The following is a 21,185-nucleotide window of genomic DNA, read 5'->3' on the forward strand; positions in this document are numbered from 1 at the left end:
TCTATGGGCTCTCACGAGTGTTGGGGCTGGTGACCACCCAGCCTGCTAAGCTGGGAAAAACAGTAGGGGAGTTTCAACCCCTGCTAACCTGTAACCACTTCCCACAGGCAGGAGGAGCAAGGTCCTTGAAAACCCATTTGCGTCAAAATTTAGAATGCTATGCGGCAAACAGTGCAAGAGAACCAAAGACAGGGGTGAAACTACCTACAAAGGTCTATCAACATCTAAAAATAGACATTTAAACAATAAAGAGTGCACCCTATAAATAAAATATCAGGCTGGGCGCTGTGGCTTGTGCCTATAAGCCCAGCATTTTTGGAGGCCGATGCAGGTGGATCACCTGAGGCCAGGAGTTCAAGACCAGCCTGGCCAACATGGCAAGACCCCGTCTCTATTAAAAATACAAAAATTAGCCGGGCGTGGTGGCACATGCCTATAATCCCTGCTACTTGGGAGGCTGAGCCAGAAGAATCGCTTGAACCTGGGAGACAGAGGTTGCAGTGAGTCGAGATCATGCCACTGCATTCCAGCCTGGGTGACAGAGCAAGACTCTGTCTCAAAAAAAAAAGAAGAAGAAAAAAAAAAAGATTAAAAAAAAAAAGATTAAAAAAAAAGAAAGAAAATGTCGATGACACATTTTATTCATTTTGAAGTGGCAAGAATGGGTACTAAACTCTTCCATTTTATCAACCCTCAATAGACAGAAACCTTTCAGGGCCTTCCTCTCCGCTGGTTCTAATGGATGGTGTGGAATGATACATAGTGCTTGGATACAGATTTTATGCGTAGTAAGATGTTTTCCTGTTTCTGGTTTTCTAACCAAATATTTGACTGACCTTCTGGTTTCCAAAGGCAGACAGAAACGTAAGATAACTTGGTTATTGGAGGTACAAAACCTTTGACCTAACTGACTCCATACTGTAGAATTGGTATTTCTCAAGGTCACTCCCTCGATATTCAGAGTAGTCCAGCCTCCTGTTGACAGCCTTCATCCAGAACACTGCCCCTCCCAAGAGACACAAAAGGGCAGCTCTGGGCATGTGAGGCTCCCATCCCAGACATTCTTCACGTTGATTCATCTATTTTTCTCTCCTAATAGGGTTGTTCAGTCACCCACTTTCCTTTTCGTTCCTATAGTCAACTTCCAATTAAAAGGTCTCCCTACTAAGAATTTTAAAAATTCAGTCCATGTATGGTGGCTCCAGCCTGTAATCCCAGGACTTTGGCGGCCAAGGCCTGAGGACTGCTATGAGCCCAGGAGTTGAAGACCAGCCTAGGAAATATAGCAAGATACCTTCTCTACGAAATATATATAATGACAGAGTCTTGCTATGTCACCCAGGTTGGAGTGCAGTGGCACAATCCCAGCTTACTGCAACTTCTGCCTTCCAGGTTCAAGCGATTCTCCTGTCTCAGCCTCCCTAGTAGCTGGGATTACAGGTGTCCACTACCACACCCAGCTAATTTTTTTGTTGTTGTATTTTTAGTAGAGACAGAGTTTTGCCATGTTGGCCAGGCTGGTCTCGAACTCCTGACCTCAGGTGATCTGCCTGTCTCAGCCTCCCAAAGTGCTGGGATTACAGGCATGAGCCACTGCACCTGACCTCTACAAAATATTTTTAAAACTGGCTGGGCATGGTGATGTGCAACCTGTAATCCTAACTACTCGAGAAGCATGAGGATTGCTTGAACCCAAGAGATTGAGGCTGCAGTGAGCCATGATCATGCCACTGAACTCCAGCCAGGATGACAAGCAACACCTTGTCTCAAAAAAATAGTAATTTTTTAAACCCAGCCTGATATTTAAATTAAATAAGGCAAACTTTTCACATAAAACTTGTTTTTCTTGATGTTCTATTTCCGTGATGTGCTGTGTTCTTGTTTTACTTTCTCTAGACAGTCTAATTTCTATGGAATATTGGAAGGAGGAGGAAAATTGTCAGGAAAAAGTAATGCTTGAGTTGGTTTTCTATGATGTCACTCACTGTGTTTTTACCATGTGTAGTGTCGAATAATAGTAGCATCAAATGACATGTTTACAATTGCCTTTGCAAATAACTGCCGTTTCTAATTCCTCCTCACTATTTTTTATTTCTAATTTGCTTGGACATTTAATGTCAAAATTAAAACTAACTTTATAATATTTGGTTTTTATTCTGGAAAAAATCAGGAAGGATTTAAGAAAAATCTTCAAATAATATAAAATTCATTTTAATTTTTAATTTTGGTGTGTATATAACTAGGTGTATATGGATATTCTGATACAGGCATGCAATGTGTAATAATCACATGATCAAAAATGGGGTATCCACACCCTCAAGGATTTATCCTTTGTGTTTCAAACAATCCAATAATACTCTTTTAGTTATTTTTAAATGCACGAATTATTATTGATTATAGTCACTCTGTGATGCTAAGAAATACGAGATATTTTTTTCAATAAAATTTAAAATACACTTCATGAATTTGCATGCCATCCTTGTGCAGGAGCCATGCTAATCTTCCTCTGTGTCGTTCCAATTTTAGTACATGTGCTGCCATGAGCATGCAAATGCTAGGTCTTATTCATTCTTTCTAACTATTATTTCTAACTATTTCTTTGTGCCCATTAACCATAACCCCTGTCTTCTCAATCCCCCTTCCAGCCTCTGGTAACCATCATTCTATTCCCTATCTCCATGAGTTCAATTGTTTTAATTTTTAGCTCCCACAAATAAGAAAATATGAAATTTATCTTTCTGTGCCTGGCGTATTTCACTTAACATAATGACCTCCAGTTCCATTCATGTTCTTGCAGATGACAAATGACAGGGTTTCATTCCTTTTTATGGTTGATTAGTACTCTGTTGTGTATCAACAGATGATTTCAGTCATCAGTTGATGGACACTTAGGTTGATTCCAAATATTTGCTATTGTGAAAAGTGCTAGTATAAACATGGGAATACAGATATCTCTTCCATATGCTTATTTCCTTTCTTTTAGGTTTACACCTACTAATGGAATTGCTGGATCATAAGGTAGCTAGCTCTATTTTTAGTTTTTTGAGGAACCTCCCTTCTGTTCTTCACAATGGCTGTACTGATTTATATTTCCACCAACAGTGTATGAGAGTTCCCTTTTCCCCTTTTCTTCACATCCTTGCCGGCATTCATTATTGCCTGTCTTTTGGATAAAAGCCATTTTTACTTGGGTGAGATGATACCTCATTGTAGTTTTTATTGGCATGTCTCCGATTGTCAGTGGTGTTGAGCACCTTTTCATACACCTGTTTGCCATTTGTATGTCTTCTTTTGAGAAATGTCTATTGAGATTTTTTGCCCATTTTAAAATCAGATCATTAGATTTTTTTCCTATAGAGTTATTTGAGCTCTTACTATATTCTGGTTATTAAACCCCTGTAAGCTGGAAAATTTGCAAATATTTTCTCCCATTTTGTGGGCTGTCTCTTCATTTTGTTGATTTTTTCTTTTGCTGTGTGGAAAGTTTTTAACTTGATGTGATCCCATTTGTCCAAAAAATCTTTGCCTAGACCAATGTCCTGGAGTCTTCCCAATGTTTTTTTTTAGTAGTTTCATAGTTTGAAGTCTTAGATTTAAGGCATTAAGCCATTTTGATTTGATTTGGTGAAGTGTGTTGCTTGTAGGCAATACATCCTTCAGTCTTGCTTCTTATCCATTCAGCTATTCTATGTTTTCTGATTGGAGAGTTTAGTCTATTTACATTCAATGTTATTACTGATAAGTGAGGCCTTACTCCTGCCATTTTGTTATTTGTTTTCTGGTTGTTTTGGGGTCTTCTTTTCCTTCTGTCCTTCTTTCCTATCTTCCTTTAAGGTGATTTTCTCAGGTGGCACATTTTAATTTCTTCCTTTTAATTTCTGTGTACCTGCTGTATGTTTTTAGATTTGAGGTTACCATGAGGCTTGCAAATAACATCTTATAACCCATTATTTTAAACTGATCACAACTTAACATTGACTGCATAAAAAGCAAAATGAAAACTAAAAAAAACTCTATAATTTTGTCTCCCCACTTTTTAACTTTTTGTTGTTTCTATTTGTCTTATTGTACTCTCTATGCCGTGAAAACTTATTATTTTTGATGGATTCATCCTTTCATCTTTCTATTTAAGATATGAATAGTTTACACACTAAAATTATACTGTTATAATATTCTGTGTTTTCCTGTATACTATTACCAGTGAGTTTTGTACCTTCAGATGATTTCTCATTGCTTGTTAACATCCTTTTCTCTCAGATTGAATAACTCCCTTTAGCAATTCTGGTAGGACAGGCCTGGGGTTGATAAATCCCTCAGCTTTTGTTTGTCTGGGAAGGTCTTTATTTTTCCTTCATGTTTGAAGGATATTTTTGCCAGACATACCATTCTAGAGTAAGCGTTGTTGTTGTTGTTGTTGTTGTTGTTGTTTTAATCCTTCAGCACCTTATGCCATTCTCTCTTGGCCTGTAAGGTTTCCACTGAAAAGTCTGCTGCCAGACATGTTGGAGCTCCATCATGTGTTATTTATTTTCTGTTGCTGCTTTTAGGATCCTTTCTTTATCCTTGACCTTTGGGGAGTTTTGTTATTACACACCTTGAGGTAATTTCCTTTTAGTTAAATCTGGTTGGTGTTCTATAACCTTCTCATACTTCAATTTTGATATCTTTTGTTTCGGAAGTTCTCTTATTATCCCTTTGAATAAACTTTCCACTACTATCACTATCTCTCTCTCTCTCTCTCTCTCTCTCTCTCTCTCTCTCTCTGTACCTCCTTTAAGGCCAATAACTCTTGGATTTGCCCTTCTGAAGCTATTTTCTAGATCTTGTAGGTGGGCTTCATACTTTTTAATTCTTTTTTCTTTTGTCTCCTCTGACTGTGTATTTTCAAATAGCCTGTCTTTCAAGCTCACTAATGCTTTCTTCTGCTTGATCAGTTCTGCTACTAAGAGACTCTGACGCATTCTTCAGTATGTCAACTGCATTCAGCAGCTCGAGAATTTCTGCCTGATACTCTTAACTTATTTCAATTTCTTTGTTAAATTTATCTGATAAGATTCTGAGTTCCTCCTCTGTGTTACCTTGAATTTGAGTTTCCTCAAAACAGCTATTTTGAGCTCTCTTTCTGAAAGGTCCCATATCTCTGTCTCTCTGGGACTGACCCCTGGTCAATTTATTTCATTTGGTAAGGCCATGTTTTCCCAGATGGTTTTGATGCTTGTGGATATTCACGGGTATCTAGACATTGAAGAGTTAAGAATTTATTGTAGGCTTCACAATCTGGAGTTGTTTGTACCCATCCCTTCTTTGGAAGGTTTTCCAGGTATCCAAAGGGAATTGGTTGTTATGATCTAAGTTTTGGACACCACAGCCATATCTGCATTATGGGGTATCCCAAGCCCAGTAACACTGTAGTTCTTGCGGACAAGACTTGGTGGTCTTGTGTAAGATCCAAAAGAACTCTCTGGATTATCAGGCAGAGACTCTTGTTCTTTTCCCTTACTTTTTCCCAAACAGTCCTCCTCTCTGTGCTGAGATGTGTGGAGCTAGGGGAAGGGTGACACAAGCACCCCTATGGCCACCACCACTGGGACTGCAGGTCTGACCTGAAGCCAGCACAACACTGGGTCTTGCCCAAGGCCTGTGTAACTATCTGCGCTATGCTCCCTCAAGACCCTAGGGCTCTACAATCATCAAGTGGTGAGGCCAGCTAGGCTTGTGTCCTTTCCTTCAGGACAGCCTTGGGCCCAGGTGAGTCCATAGATGCTATCAGGAAACAAGGGTGTGGAGTCAGAAACCTTAGAAATCTACTGAGTACTGTATTCTGCTGTGGCTAAGCTGGCACCAAAACCACCAAAGTCCTTCCCACTCTTACCTCCCACCTTTCCCCAAGCAGGTATCTCTTCCCATGTTCTCCAACCCACAGGCCCACGGGGAGTGCTGCCAGGGAACCACCAATCAATGAACATAATATTTAGATTCAACAAATACAAGCAGCCATTAGCCAGTTAATAGGCACTAGAATCAATAGGTACTAGAAGACCAAGATCTCAAACTAGCATGTCATTTTTAAAACATCCACTCATCTGTTTGCATATTGATAGGATATGACCATAGCTTTCAAAATAACTTGAAGTACTTTATTCAGAAAGACGAACAGAAAAAATTTTAAATGCCTAGCTTTTTATGAAGAAAAAAAAAACATTAAGAAAAGAAAGAGGCTTGACCAATTGGGTAGACAGAGGAGCCACTTCTCCCTAAAGATGAGGGACTTCAGAAGCCACAGCAGATTAAACATATTTAGCCCACTGGAAGCTCTTTTCCAAAAGCAATCAGGTAACAGTACACAGAAAGGCTAACAGATCAGAAAAGCAGTTGAAGTATTTAAATTAGGAGAAAAAAAAAAAAAACCTAAGCAAAGTGCAGAATATTGCACAAGAAATATAGCACAAAAACGCAAAGGTACCAGGACTGAGGTTTAACTCTTACCACAGATTACCCTCTTGGAGCCTCAGCTTTCTCTTGGGGAGCCTCAAAATCCTGTGCTCAAGGGATTCTCCTGCCTCTGCCTCCTGGGACTACAGGCACATGTGCCACCACACTCAGCTAATTAAAAAAAATTTTTTTAGAAATAGGGGTCTTACTATATTGCCCAGGCTTTACTAGCTTATTAGAACCCAATGGGTTAAGCATTTACCTTTAACTTTGGTTTTTAATCTGCTGTCAAAAAATAGAACTGCCTAACTACTTTTATACCTCCTGTGATACAAGATGATTGAGGAAAGACAGGGAAATGCAAAGAGTGAGGTACCAGGGATGGGACATTGTTAACAGCTCGCATGCCCTCACTCAGGGAATGGAGGGGTATTTAGCCTGTAGATGCTAAGGATATATAGGATATTCACCAATTCTCAGAGTCTCTAAGGCCTTCTGTGAGTTATCCACGGTTTAGACACATGTCTGGATTAAAGAGTTACTGTTACTTTCCTCTGCTTTCACATAAAACTTCCTTAAAGCTGTGACAACAATTCTGGGGTAGAGGGATGAGGTTTTATCCAGCAATTGCATTGCTTTCTTTCTAAAAGACTTTCAAATGCAGCTAACACACATGGAGGTAGTACTTCCGAATGCATGTGAATATCACTTTGTAGTTTGCAAAATGCTTTTTATATAACTGGTTCTTAGAATTATTTGATTCCTGGAATCATCCTTTTTTCCTTCTGAGATTATAAGCAAAGGCCTGGTTCCCACTTCTGAATCCCTCATTCAGCTAGGCAGAATTAAGACGTCTTTCCCCTTCTTCCACTTGTGCTTTCTTGACCTTAGGATAACGAGGTGCATCACTGAACATCCAGCTCCCGACCAGGGAGCTATTCAGAAGCACAAACTGCAGGCTGTGTCCCACCATGGACCACATTCAGCCCACACTCAGCTCCTTCTGCAACTCTGCCAAAGAGCCTCCGAATGACGACCCCACAGCCCAGGCCACTCTGTTCATGAAGAAGAGTGCACTGGGACACTTGAGGAGAACCTGTTTTGTCTGTTTTTGAAGCAAGAGTAAAAAATGGAATGCCTCAGAATGCTACAATCCCTCCATATTCAGGTGAGTGATATTCTTGTAATTCCATGGGTTATGACGTGATATCCATTAAATTATAAGAACTACGGATAAAATTATTAATATTTTCAAAAGACAATGTTATAGGAAATATCCCATTCAAATCAGGAACAAGGGTTATAAAATGCCCATAATAAACTTAAGAAATGGGGAAGACGGCTGGGCATGGTGTCTCACGCCTGTAATCCCAGCGCTTTTGGAGGATCACTAGAGCCCAGGAGTTCAAGACCAGCCTGGGCAACACGGCAAAACCTTATCTCTACAAAGTAAATAAATAAAATTAGCTGGGCATGAAGGCACACAGCTGTAGTTCCAGCTACTCAGGAGGCTGAGATGGGAGGATCGTTTGATCCCAGGAGGTGGAGGTTGCAGTGAGCCCTGATCATGCCACTGCATTCCAGCCTGGGTGACAGAGCGAGACCTTGTCTCCAAAAAAAAAAAAAAAAAAGGGAAATAATTGTATAAAGAAAAGCATAAAGATGAATGGAGGCCCCTGAAAGAAGGGCTGATGGGGATGGACACCGTTGTCTGTGGATGTAAGGCATCAGTTACAAAGACTTCTCAAAGTGCTCTAGAGCAGCGGTTCCCAACCCCGGGGCCATGGACCTGTGCCGGCTGTGGCCTGTCAGGAACCGGGCTGCACAGCAGCAGGTGAGCGGCCGGTAAGCAAGCATTTCCGCCCGAGCTCCGCCTCCTGTCAGATCAAAGCAGCACTAGATTCCCATCGAAGCGCAAAGTCCATTGTGAACTGTGCATGCGCAGGATCTAGGCCGCGCGCTCCTTATGAGAATCTGATGCAGATTATCCGAGGTGGAACAGTTTTCTCCCAAAACCAACCCCACTCCACACCCCAGGCTGCAGAAAAACTGTCTTCCACGAAACCGGTCCCTGGTGCCAAAAAGGTTGGGGATTGATGCTCTAGAGGGTTAATGCTACTCCAACCAAAGTTCCAAAGAGATTTTGTTTTGGAACTTTGACACATTGATCCCAAATTTTATCTGGAAGAGTAAATGAGTATAAATTGCCAAGAACTCATTTAAAAAGGAATTTAATTAGTAAAGTCTTGCCAAAAAAATATATATATATATATAAAAACATATTCTAAAACTAGAGTAATTATAAAATGTGGTACTAGCAACTGGTTTGGGAATAAAGAAAAGGATCAAGGAAACAGAAGAGGCTAGAACCAAATGATAGATATGAATTTAACATAAGATAAAGGTGGCACTTCACAACATAAGACAAAGAATGCACCACGGAATAAATTATTTTTAAGACCATTAACCATTTGGAAAAAATTATACCCCTCCTTCACACCAGAAAAGTAAATTTTGGGTGACATAAGGAGCTAAAATTTAAAAATACAAAAAAGTTCTAGAGAAAATATGTATGTAATTACATAATTTGGGGTTAAGGAAGATAATCTAGGAAAAGCAAGAAAAACACCCTGTTGCTTATGATCCAAGACCCACGTCATTTTCAATTCCACACAGCTGTAAAGCAGCGGGTCCCCTTACTATCAGTTTTTCCACTGGAATCACCTGGAACCCTGGTGAAAAACAGATTTTGAAGCCTCATCCCAAACCAGCTGAATCACCTCCTCAGGTGGTTTTGATGCCTCGCCATGTTTTGGAGGCCTCTGGTCTAGGGTCAACGCCAAAGTGGGGATGAGGTAAGAGAATTCAGGTGGTAAAACTACCATAGCCTTGCCATCGACGAAACCCCTCAGGCGCTAGTCACACAAAGGCTTACCTTTTGTAAAGTCCCCTGGGAACTAGTTTCCTATTTATTCAAGTCAGCTGTATTAAATAATACCCTCCCTAACCAAAAAAGCCAAAACCACAAAACTTCCTATGTTACATGGTGTGTTACAGCATGGCAAAAATACATCCCGATCAGTTTGCATTTGGTGTTGCCTCCAATTATGGCAGAGCCAACAATGCTTAAACATCCACCAACAGTGGCTCTCAACCTAGGCTGCTTTTTGGAACCACCCAGAAAGCTCTGAAAAGTAATACAGTTGTGTCTGAATCCTTTTGGTCTAGGATGGTGCCCAAGAGCTGTCATTTTTAAAAAGTACTACAGGTGAATTTTATCTGGATTAAGACCATTGGCTATATGTCAGAAACAACTTCTGTTCCCTGGAGTTCAATATCTTTTTTTTTTTTTTTTTTTTTTTTTTTTGAGATGGAGTCTCACTCTGTTGCCCAAGCTGGAGTGCAATGGCACGATGACGGCTCACTGCAACCTTAGGCTCCCAGGTTCAAGTGGTTCTCCTGCCTCAGCCTCTCCAGTAGCTGGGATTATAGGCATGCGCCACCACGCCCGGCTAATCTTGTACTTTTAGTAGAGATGGGGTTTCACCAAGTTGGTCAGGCTGGTTTCAAACTCCTGACCTCAGGTGATCCGCCCGCCTAGGCCTCCCAAAGTGCTGGGATTACAGGCATGAGCCACCGTGCCACCGAGTTCAGTATCTTAATGAGACACAAAAGCTTAAAGGGTCTACACAAGGCAGACCATGATGCATGAGGTAAGAACATTTCAAACTAGGTGTCATGGACATATGGAAGAGGAAGGTGTCTATCTGGGAAGGCTTGGGGGTCCAGGGGAGGGAATTTTGTTGAGCCTAGATCTAGAAACCGATCTAAGACTTGGATAAGATGGAAGCACACCCAGGCAAGGGGAAAAAAGGGGATCACTTGAAACCTTATTAACAGTAATTATTAATTAGTAATTATTTCATTTTCCTCCCATAACTTCTCATATGAACATCTTAGACATATATGCGTATGCCTCCTATATTTTTCTACTTGCAATTATAATTTTCTAATGATTTTGTCATACTGCATATGAAATGGATATAATTATATCTTTCGCTTCTAGACAAGGCTGTGCTTCCTCCAGCTCAGGATTAAGGCAGAAAAAGGTGTCTTTCCTTCACTCCCAGTAATGCACTATTACCAATCTACCAAATCTACCATATAAAAAAGGGTAAACTGAACCGACTCTATTCAGAAAATTTCAACTCAAAAACCTTTAAATTACCCAGCCAGTTAGGGAGGAGGATGATGAGAAATCATCCTCATCCTTGCCAAGAATTTTTTCAAATAAGCAAACTATCCTGCCCAAATTCGGTGAATGCATTACTAATTAATTTCGTTCTCTGATGTCTGTTCTATATGATGATGATATAACTTTCTGCAAAACAAAAATTGAAGCACTCTACATCTGCCATCCATCCCTCCCCAAACTAAGAGATACGAAAGTTTGAGGCTGGGCAGGTCAAGCAGAGATGTGTCTGTTTTCTTAAACCATTTCTAACCTTAATTATGTTCAACTGAAGCATTTCCTTAACGGGCAACATGCAACTCTTTCAAAGACAATCTATTAAAAGACTGGAGAGAAATGATATCATTTCCCTAAAATTCAGTGAGCCACGACTTGAACAGGTTTGTTAGAAAAACACTAATGCGGTAATTCTATTGTTGCCTCTAACTTTAGGGCAATGTGGTAGAGTCAGAAAAGAGGGGTGGCTAGAACACAGCCTCAGTCGCGACCAGGTTGTGGTGCATTACATAGTCCCAACGGTGGTATCTAAGGCATTTTATAATTTTCTTATTAATTGTCAATGCATCACCACTTGAATGAAAAGAGAATGGAAGCTATTCTTACTTCATTTTTTAACAAATGAAACTGAAGTACAGTTAAGTAATTTGTTCTACTCAGTTCCAGGAAACAATGTAGGGAGGAGGACCTCCTTCCCTGATCACCAGGCCAGCCTTTCCTCAGGGTGGAAGAGATCCACTGCTGCTGTCTGCTGACTCACCTTCACACTCCAGCTACAGGATACATTGACTCAGTTTCATTACTTTCTATTCACCATCATTGTACTCGTAGACATTCAGAAACGGGAGTTCCAAGAATTGAGCAGAAGGAAAAGAATGTAGATAAAATTGAAAAGGACAAAGTACAGCCTCTATCATTCAATAAACCAGAAAAGACACAGAAGAATGTAGTGTCTGCCCTCAGAGACTACACGCATTACTGAGAGGAAAGTGGGGAGAGGAGGCCAGATCCACAACTAACCATAATTCCCCAATATGAACTGTCAGATAACCAGGGAATGTCGAGGGTGTACAGGAATGTGGGAAGGCCAAAAGGAAAGATGGTGAATTCTGAAAAATACAAAGAAATGTAAATTACCTCTGATCTCAAGAGGCTTACAGTCTACTTGGGCTGTAAGAGACTGTATGAAAACGGATAACAATGCAAGATGACATAGTTTAGTCCCAAATAAATAACTCTATGACAAGGGCTACAATTTGGAGAAGGGAATGATCTCTATGAGTTAAATCAAAGGCTTCCAGGAAACGAGTCTTTATTTGTTGTTGTTGTTGTTTTGTTTGGTTGGTTTTTTGTTTTTTGTCTTTTTTGAGACGGAGCCTCGCTCTGTCGCCCAGGCTGGAGTGCAGTGGTGTGATCTGGGCTCACTGCAAGCTCCGCCTCCCGGGTTCATGCCATTCTCCTGCCTCAGCCTCCTGAGTAGGTGGGACTACAGGCGTCCACCACCCACCCAGCTAATTTTTTTGTGTATTTTTAGTAGACACGGGGTTTCACCATGTTAGCCAGGATGGTCTCGATCTCCTGACCTCGTGATCCGCCCATCTCAGCCTCCCAAAGTGCTGGGATTACAGGCGTGAGCCACCGCGCCTGGCCTTACTTGGTTTTTTAAGGATTCAGATAAACAGCAAAAAAGGGAAGGGAAATCTAGTCACAGGAAATGGTCTGACCAAGGAGTGTATTCTAGGCAGACTATAAAACATAAACCTGAGAATAAGTTCATTCGTTCATTCAATCAATATTTAGTGAGAATCTACTGTGTACAAGCACTGTGCTAGGAGCTAATAGTAGGAACAAGGCATGTAGGCTGCCCTCACGGAGTTTATTTCAGAAGAACTACTGGAAAATCAAGTTGGATAAACGCAACCAGTAATTGGTGTAATTTAGACCGTAATGCATTTTGGTCTTTAGACTGTTCGCAGTAGGAACTGAGAGTTTTTGAGGAAGAGTGACAGGTGCAAAGCTGTGTTACTAGAAGATGATGTGCTGATGCTATTTCTGTGAATTACAGGGGGATAAGAGTGAAGACCACTTAAGAAACTCTTGTAATGTTCCCAGTGTAAGACAATGCACATCCAAACTGGGGTGGCCACTGTGAAAAGGAAGGGGGGGCCCTGTGAAGATATACTCACAGGGCGGTGGAACTGGCAGGAGCAAGGCAGGGAGGGGAACAACAGACAAAGACACTACTGTCTCCAGCATAGATGCCTGGGGGAATTCTAAAAGGAAAACCAGGTAGGAGGAAAAGGTAAAGTGCAGTTCTAAAGCACCAGGACTGGAGTGTTCTGAAGGCTGGGCTCTTTTTCATGCCCTTCTCTACTTTCATGCTATTGATAGTCCCCATTCTGGATCTCTTTCTTCTTCTCTGGCCTGACAAAATCTGTTCTCAGCCTCTTTAGGAGAAGGTTTGATAGACTAGTTCAGAGGGATCAGTAATGAGAGAAAGTATGGCATGGACAGCAGCCGTGGAAGAGGCACCCCGGGGTTGATAGGTTTTCCAAGCGTGCTGTAGGCAACAACCTATTCTGTGCATCTCCTTAAAGACAGCTGGACTCCCCCCAGAATTGTCTAGGAGAAAAGTTTCCCTTGATTCCACTTGGAAGAATCGCTCTTTAATTTTTGGTTGAGCAGGATAATTAGAGATGACTGAGTCGCATATCTGAAGGCTTGGGATATCCGGCACGTCCCTAAACTTGGAAGATGATATCCTGGAGGGCGGCCATCACACTTCCTCTGGGGAAGTGTTCCTGTGCAGTAGTGCTTTGTGATCACCTAGAGACCTTGTTAAAACACAGATCTGGAATCAGGTGTGGGTGGGGCCTGAAGTTCTGTATTTCTAATAATATCCCAGGGATGCCCATGCCGTTAGTCCATGGACCCACAACTTAAATATGCATGTGTCTAGAAGCAAACAGCGCCTCTTCTAAGCAGACCTTAGATTCAGATGACCAGGAGTTTAAATCCCCTCTCTGCCACTTTTCAGACGGGTGACCTTGAACAGGGTACCTAACTCATTTTCCTGTCTGTAAACCAAGGAAAATACTAATACGTACTTCAAAGTAAGTACAAATGCTGGATGATACAGAAGTGGTTTCTTAGTAATTGCTAGATCCAATAGCAGATTCTCTTCTATTCAACAGCATGTTAAACTGTTAAATTCACGGAAGCATACCCAGCCCCACTCAAAGGCTCTAAAGTCTGCAGAAGGAATTACCAAGAAAGCAAAGCACAGAACTCCCTCAGAAACTAGAGGAGCCATTGAAAACTCTTTATCAACATGTAATCCTGTACAATCACAAGCACTTCCGAAAACAGCATTATCCTGTATTTGTCTGAGTGATTTATAACGTTAAGATCGACCACATGATTTCCTAGCTCTAAATTTCCCAAACTCCGGTTTGCAGGCAAAGGAAGCATTTCTTTTCTAAGGAGGTCAGCACACCTAGATTTAGCCAACAGCAGTTGATTTCACTTTCTTCAACCTTCACATTTCCCTTTCTCAAAAGTTGGATCCCACCTGCATTAAAAATTACTGTCCTAGTACATTACAAAGTTATTCAATCTAAAATGTCTTGTTTATACTAAATTTATAAAAATGCATTTAAGCCAGGTGCAGTGATGCACGTCTGTAGTCCCAGCTACTTGGGAGGCTGAGGTAAGAGGATCGCTTGACCCCAGGAGTTTAATTAAGGCTGCGGTGAGCTGTGATGGCACCACTGTACTCCAGCCTGGGTGACAGATAGAGACCTTGTCTAAAAAAAAAAAGCATTTACAACATGAACCAGAATAGTCTTATACTTGATTCTTGGTCAAAGGTGAAGAAACAGGCCAGGTGCAGTGGCTCACACCAGTAATCCCAGCACTTTGGGAGACCAAGGTGGGCAGATTACCTGAGGTCAGGAGTTCAAGACCAGCTGGCTAACATGGAGAAAACCCGCCTCTACTAAAAATACAAAAAAAAATAGGCCGGTGTGGTGGCGCGTGCCTGTAATCCCAGCTACTTGGGAGGTTGAGGCAGGAGAATCACTTGAACCCAGGAGGTGGAGGCTGCAGTAAGCTGAGATCACGCCATTGCACCCCAGCCTGAGCAACAAGAGCGAAACTCTGTCTCAAAAAAAAAAAAGAAAAAAAAAGCAAAGGTGAAGAAACAAACCTCTACATTTTGAAAAGCAAACCACAGCTCTGTAAACGTGAAATTTTTGTCCTGTTAAATATCACCATTCCCTTGCACACGTTTATCTTTTAACCCCCAAAACCTAAAGCATGTGAACATAAATGTAATCATAAATATCAGTCTCCAAAATAATCTACAGTTTGTGTGTACAGACAAAAAGTGTGCATATTTTATTTTTAAAATTACTCTCACTTTCTCTACCACACACTAAGAAAAACCCCCATTTGGAGAAAGCCACACCCATCACTAACGGGCTCCATCAACCTTTCAAAACAACACTAAGGGCAAACATTAAGAGCCATTCAAAACCAAGGGAAATGACAAGACATTAGAAAAAAGTTATCTCAATGTAAATGTAGCTACTGGAATTTGTGAGGAGCAGAATAAACAAAACAATTAAGCCATTAGCACGTCTCCTTTGAGACTGTCCTGGCCTTTGGAGGAAGGCAATACCAGATTCCTCTAGCGCAGGTGGGTGGTGCGTTGGCTTAAGGAAAAACACAGGCAGCAAATTTTCCTCTTTAAACCAGAACAGACACAACCTTGGTCAGGAAATTCTACATTCTGAAAGTCCGTATCACCTAACAAGGAAAACCTTATCCTGGACATGAATCTGGCAGTGATCTTTTACATCAGCAAAAGCAGCCTAACTCCTCCCCAAAGGTCAGAAAAGCCCTCACTTGGGGTCACAGGTCTGGGTGTCCTCAGGTGGCAGAACTCGAACAGGCTGCTGCCTCCATGCCAGGCGGGCACCTGGCATATGAACCTAAACATGATCATAAATATCAGTTTCCAAAATGGTGCCCAGGTGGACACCATTGCAATGGCTCTCTGTTCGGAGTTGGGAGCTTTTGAACGGATAGCACTCTGGTGAATTTTGTTTCCATTTTGACCTGTAAAGAATAGCTCCACCCCTTGTGGGGACAGGTCAGGACTGGTTGTGTGATCTCAGGTAATTAATTACCCAGCCTCTCACTTGAAGGGGCCTTAGTAGGAAAGGAGTGAGAAACAGGTAGAAACCTTCCCAGCCTACCAGCTTCCGTCCACAGCTACTCCCTCCTGCAGGAGACCCACCAAACCACTAATATCCTGTTCTGTGAAAAGAAAACTCAAAAGGAAGCCCTAGTGGTTTTATCTGAGGAGGCTACTTTTATCTTTGAAAAATATTTCCAGTTTACAATTAGTTGTCTCCTTTAATCCGCTGGCTCTCATCAATCACTCATTCACTGGCGGCTGCCTTGCTGCCACCAAGTTGAATTGGAAGGTTTTCAGTCCTCTGGGCACTTTTGGTCTAGTGGGGAACAGTTGTTCAATTCAGCAAAGTTGCCAGTTCTACCCCATGCCAGAAATACCAACCCGAACCATGAGCATGACAGTGTCCCTCTCCTTCATGACTTTCCAACCAAGGAGAATGGAATAATAAATATTAAAAATATCACTCAAAAACTTCCGATTGGCAGGAGGGCCCCAATTTACCTTGTCTGTCTCGACTCCTCCATTCCTTGTCTAAAAGCCACTGGCAATTCCTCCTTCCAAATGTTCTAACTGGTGATCTACATATCTTTCCAGATACTACAGGTTAACCTACTCCTGCCACTCATGTGGGAGGCTTTTTCTTTTACCCTTCTGTAGAGCTTAGCATATTTCACCCAGCCACCTGGAGCTACATGGAAAATGTACTCTAAAAAGCTCAAAAAGTGCAAATCTGCCAATTTTTCACTTGAGTTCCAGAACAAAGATTTCATGGGCACAGTTTGACCCTGCCAGTCTTAGCTTTACCTAAGCATTTTAAATATCCAAATTCAACCTGTCCTTCAAAACCACATGCAATTTTAAAAAGCAAATTGTCTAACTAATGCACAATCCCATGGCAATTCTTTCAATTCCTTTTTCCATCTCTTGTATTTGCCTACTTCTTTCTTCCTTTTTTTTTGAGACAGGCTCTCACTCTGTCACCCAGGCTGAAGTACAGTGGCATGATCAGGGCTCACGGCAGACTCGTGCCAGGATCACGCAATCTTCCCACCTCAGCCTCCCAAGTAGCTGGAGCTACAGGCACACACCACAACGCCTTGCTAATTTTTGTTTATTTTTTGTAGAGATGGGGTTTCACAATGTTGCCCAGGCTGGTTTCGAATGCCTGGACTCAAGCAATCCACCTGCCTAGGCTTTCCAAAGTGCTGGGATTGTAAGTGTGAGCCACCGCACTCAGCATATTTGCCTATTTCTTAGGCATCTACACTTGTGAAAATCACTGGCAACATATACAACAGATTCTGTTTTCTAGGAGAACTACCTTTTGTTAAGCAGTTGTAGGGGGAAGGCGTTTACCCCATTTTCAGCATTATAGCTACTGATGAGTGAAGAAAGGCATCATGACTGCAGATTGCTTTCTACCGCCTTCCAGGGACAAGCCACGTGGCTCTCCGGTGCCCTCTTAAGTGTCTTTTTATCAGCTGTCTCCTCTCTGTCCTCACCATTCCATCTTTCCAAAGGGCAAGCACAACGGAGCGAGGAGTGACACACATCAGACAAGGTTCCCAACGAAAATCAAAGGCTTGTGACATTTAAATCACAGGGTGCTTTCACCGATTCATTCACTCCTCCTGTTCACTCTATCAGCTGAGTACCCAAGGGCAGCAGTTTTTTGGAGATTTTAAGGATGCTCCACCTTGTAGGCAGTTCTGCACCCTACTTTTGTCCCTCAAGGAAAAGACCTGGGGGTAGTTTTAAAGACTGTATACTCAGCGTAACACAAATAGATACAAGCATTTTTCCCATTAAGTTTTTTGGGGTTTTTTGGTGTTGTTTTTTCTGAAACAGGGTCTCTCTCTGCAATCTTAGCTCACTGCACCCTCTGCCTCCGGGGCTCCAGCAATCCTCCCACATAAGCCTCCCAAGTAGCTGGGACTACAGGTGTGCAACACCACCTATTTTCTGTACTGACAGATCTTTGCCATGTTGCCCAGGCTGGTCTTGAATTCCTAAGCTCAAGGGATCTGCTTCCCTTGGCCTCTCAAAGTGCTGGGATTACAGGCATTGTACCACTGTGCCCTGCCTCCCATTAAGTATTGTTTTTTGTTGTTGTTTTTGTTGTTTTGTTTCGTTTTTTTTGAGATGGAGTTTCACTCTTGTTGCCCAGGCTGCAGTGCAAGGGCACAATCTCAGCTCACTACAACCTACACCTCCCGAATTCAAGCAATTCTCCTGCCTCAGCCTCTCGAGTAGCTGGGATTACAGGCGCCCGCCACCACACCCAGCTAATTTTTGTATTTTTAGTAAAGATGGGGTTTCGCTATGTTGACCAGGCTGGTCTTGAACTCCTGACTTCAGGTGATCCACCTACCTTGGTCTCCCAAAGTGCTGGGATTACAGGTGTGGGCCACTGCGCCTGGTCCTCCCATTAAGTTTTAAAATAGTATCGTATACTCAGTATTGGAAGTCAAGAAACAATGAGGGGAAGCAGGAATAGGGAGAGGAGAGGCTGGGATACCAAGCTGAACAAGAAAGCATTCTACCTGAAAAGTAACTGATCAGAAGGAAAGATAAAATGCACATGAACAGTCATAAGATCTTTATAGATAAAGTGCTCATATGAGTTTTTGAAGAAGGAGATAACTTTTTTTTTTTTTTTTTTTTTGGAGAAGAGTCTCACTCTGTCGCCCAGGCTGGAGAGCAGTGGTGCAATCTTGGCTCACTGCAACCTCCGCCTCCTGGGTTCAAGCAATTCTCTTGTCTCAGCCTCCCGAGTAGCTGGGATTACAGACACCTACCACCACGCACGGCTGTTTTTTTTTTGTTTGTTTGGTTGGTTGGGTTTTTTTGTATTTTTAGCAGAGACAGGGTTTCACCATGTTAGCCAGGCTGGTCTCAAACTCCTGACCTCAGGTGATCCACCTACCTTGGCCTCCCAAAGTGCTGGGATTACAGGCGTGAGCCACCATACCTGGCCAAGGAGGTAATTTTCAATGTTAAGGCTCAAGAAGGCAAAGTTAAGCCTGGTCTAAAAGAAGAATTAGACTGATGGGATGGAGACGGGAGGGAACTGATTCCAGCCAGACACAAGCTAAGATGGAGAACATCTAAGCCTGAAAGGGAAACACCGAGTGGATGAATTTGGTCAGCTGATATAGGTGAGTGCAGCCACACTGCAGAGGTGGAATCGTAGGACTTGGCAAGTGGTGGAATGTCACAATTCACTACATCTTAACTACAGCATATAAAATTCACTTTTGTCAACTGACACTTAAATACAACTGCTGCAAAAAACTAAAGACTCTTGACTCATAACCCCAAACAAAGAGGACAGTGTCTCCTTGGCTCTGTAGAGCAGACATTGCTTGCCACATTGGCCTCCATGTTTGCTTGCAGAGTTGCTAAGCAGGGCTGGACCAAGGAGGATCAAGAGAGCCTTAGGGAGGAGGAGGAAAAGGAGAAAGAGGAAGAGGAGGATGAGGAGGAGGAGAGAGCTCCTTTTCGTTTGGTGGCCTTAGTTATGTTTCCTCACTTCTCAGCAGGTGCAAACTATGTCTCCTGCCTTCTCCAGCTCTCCTCATCCTTTCCAAGTCCAGATGAATGCTTCAAGGAGAGGATGGGCAAGAGGCCTTGTGGGGAAATAAAAGGACACTAGTTGGAGCATGTGTTTGGGGTGTGGGGGTGTGTGAGAGAAAGAGCTAGAAGGAAAAGGCCATCCCAGTTTTTCTACACCCCAAGCCCTAGCTCTAGATCATAGAAACAAAGCACAGAAATCTGCCCCAGAGTCCAGATATTAAAGCCCAGCAATATCTTACGTGCCCTCAACTATTAAGTACTGATTTTATAATTATTATCAATGTATCCTCACCAGGAAAATAATGGGTTTTCCTTTTTTTTTTTTTTTTTTTTTTTGAGACAGAGTTTTACTCTTGTTGCCCAGGCTGGAGTGCAATGGCACGATCTGGGCTCACCGCAACCTCTGCATCCCAGGTTCAAGCGATTCTCCTGCCTCAGCCTCCCGAGCAGCTGCGATTACAGGCATGCGCCACCACATCCAGCTAATTCTTTATTTTTAGTAGAGACGGGGTTTCTTCATGTTGGTCAGGCTGGTCTCAAACTCTCAACCTCAGGTGATTCGCCCACCTCAGCCTCCCAAAGTGCTGGGATTATAGGAGTGAGCCACCGTGCCCGGTCAATAATGGGTTTTCAATTAATTATATAAAGTAAAAACTTTATGTACCTGACTTATATTTATTTAGAGTCTGTATTGAATGCATTTTTCTTTGTGATCACAGAAGTATTTACCACTTTGAACCTTTCTTCTAATACTCTATTATGTTTGACTTTCAAACATTTCCAGTAAAAGCAGGTTTACGACCATAATTCCTGAACTGTGGGTCAAGAGACTTGTCTTCTAGGGACAACTCTGCTATTAACTTGCCAAGTAACTGAGAGACTGAGGTCAGGCCACTACAATTCTCTGGAACTTATAGGGTCACTTCGGGAGACTATGAACCACATTGGGGATTTATGAATCTTTTTCCCAGGAAAAAATTCACATAAGAATGAACGTGGACACAAACAATTTCATAGACTACCCTGGAAGTGGTCTCCAGGATACTTCTCATCTTGACATTCCATATTTAAAGGTAGTTGGTCACTGAAAGAAACAAGGCTGGGCACAGTAGCTCTCACCTATAATCCCAGCACTTTGGGCCACCAAGGCAGGAGGATCGCTGGAGACCAGGAGTTCTGGACCAGCCTGAGCAACACAGTGAGACCCTGTCTCTACAAAATATATACATATATTTTAATTAGCTAGGTGTGGCAGTTCATAACTGTAGTCCCAGATACTTAAGAGGCTGAGATAGAGGCTCTCTTGAGCCCAGGAGGTTGAGGCTACAGTGAGACAAGATCACATACTGCACTTCAGCCTGGGTGACAGAGCTCACACCTGTAATCCCAGCACTTTGGGAGGCTGAGATGGGAGGATCACAGGAGTTTGAGACCAGCCTGGGCAACACAGCAAGACCCCATCTCTAAAAAGAGGAAGAGAGGAAGGCAGTGAGGGAGCGAGGGATATTATTTTCTACAGCTATTACCATGATACATATGAATAGTGCCTAGGTAGAGCTGGGACTGTAGGATGGGGAACCAATGCTATCCTGCACACTAAGATGTGAATGCCAAGATATCACTGCCAGATCCTTCTGTGGATGACGCTGGACCAAGCTCGAAGAAGTCCCCTCAGTGGCTGGAGATGCCTACATCATTCTATAAAACAAAGCCACTCGTATTAAA

General features: G+C 42.3%; 1 protein-coding gene, 1 long non-coding RNA gene and 1 other non-coding gene across 6 annotated transcripts in view; all 3 read right to left on the minus strand.

Annotated features, from left to right (window-relative positions):
• The window catches only part of MYO1E (myosin IE), a 238,920-nt gene that overhangs the window by 205,189 nt on the left and 12,546 nt on the right, over positions 1–21,185 (minus strand). The window lies entirely within an intron of this gene.
• On the minus strand, positions 2,443–2,547 carry LOC114679761 (U6 spliceosomal RNA). Its single transcript, XR_003731873.1, has one exon. It is a non-coding gene; the product is annotated as a U6 spliceosomal RNA (small nuclear RNA).
• Positions 4,754–8,063, minus strand: LOC144329898 (uncharacterized). Its single transcript, XR_013395635.1, has 2 exons — positions 6,754–8,063; positions 4,754–6,553 (listed from the first exon to the last, which is right to left on the minus strand). It is a non-coding gene; the product is annotated as an uncharacterized LOC144329898 (long non-coding RNA).

This window comes from Macaca mulatta, chromosome 7 (genome assembly GCF_049350105.2).
Source record: "Macaca mulatta isolate MMU2019108-1 chromosome 7, T2T-MMU8v2.0, whole genome shotgun sequence".
Taxonomy (NCBI): domain Eukaryota; kingdom Metazoa; phylum Chordata; class Mammalia; order Primates; family Cercopithecidae; genus Macaca; species Macaca mulatta.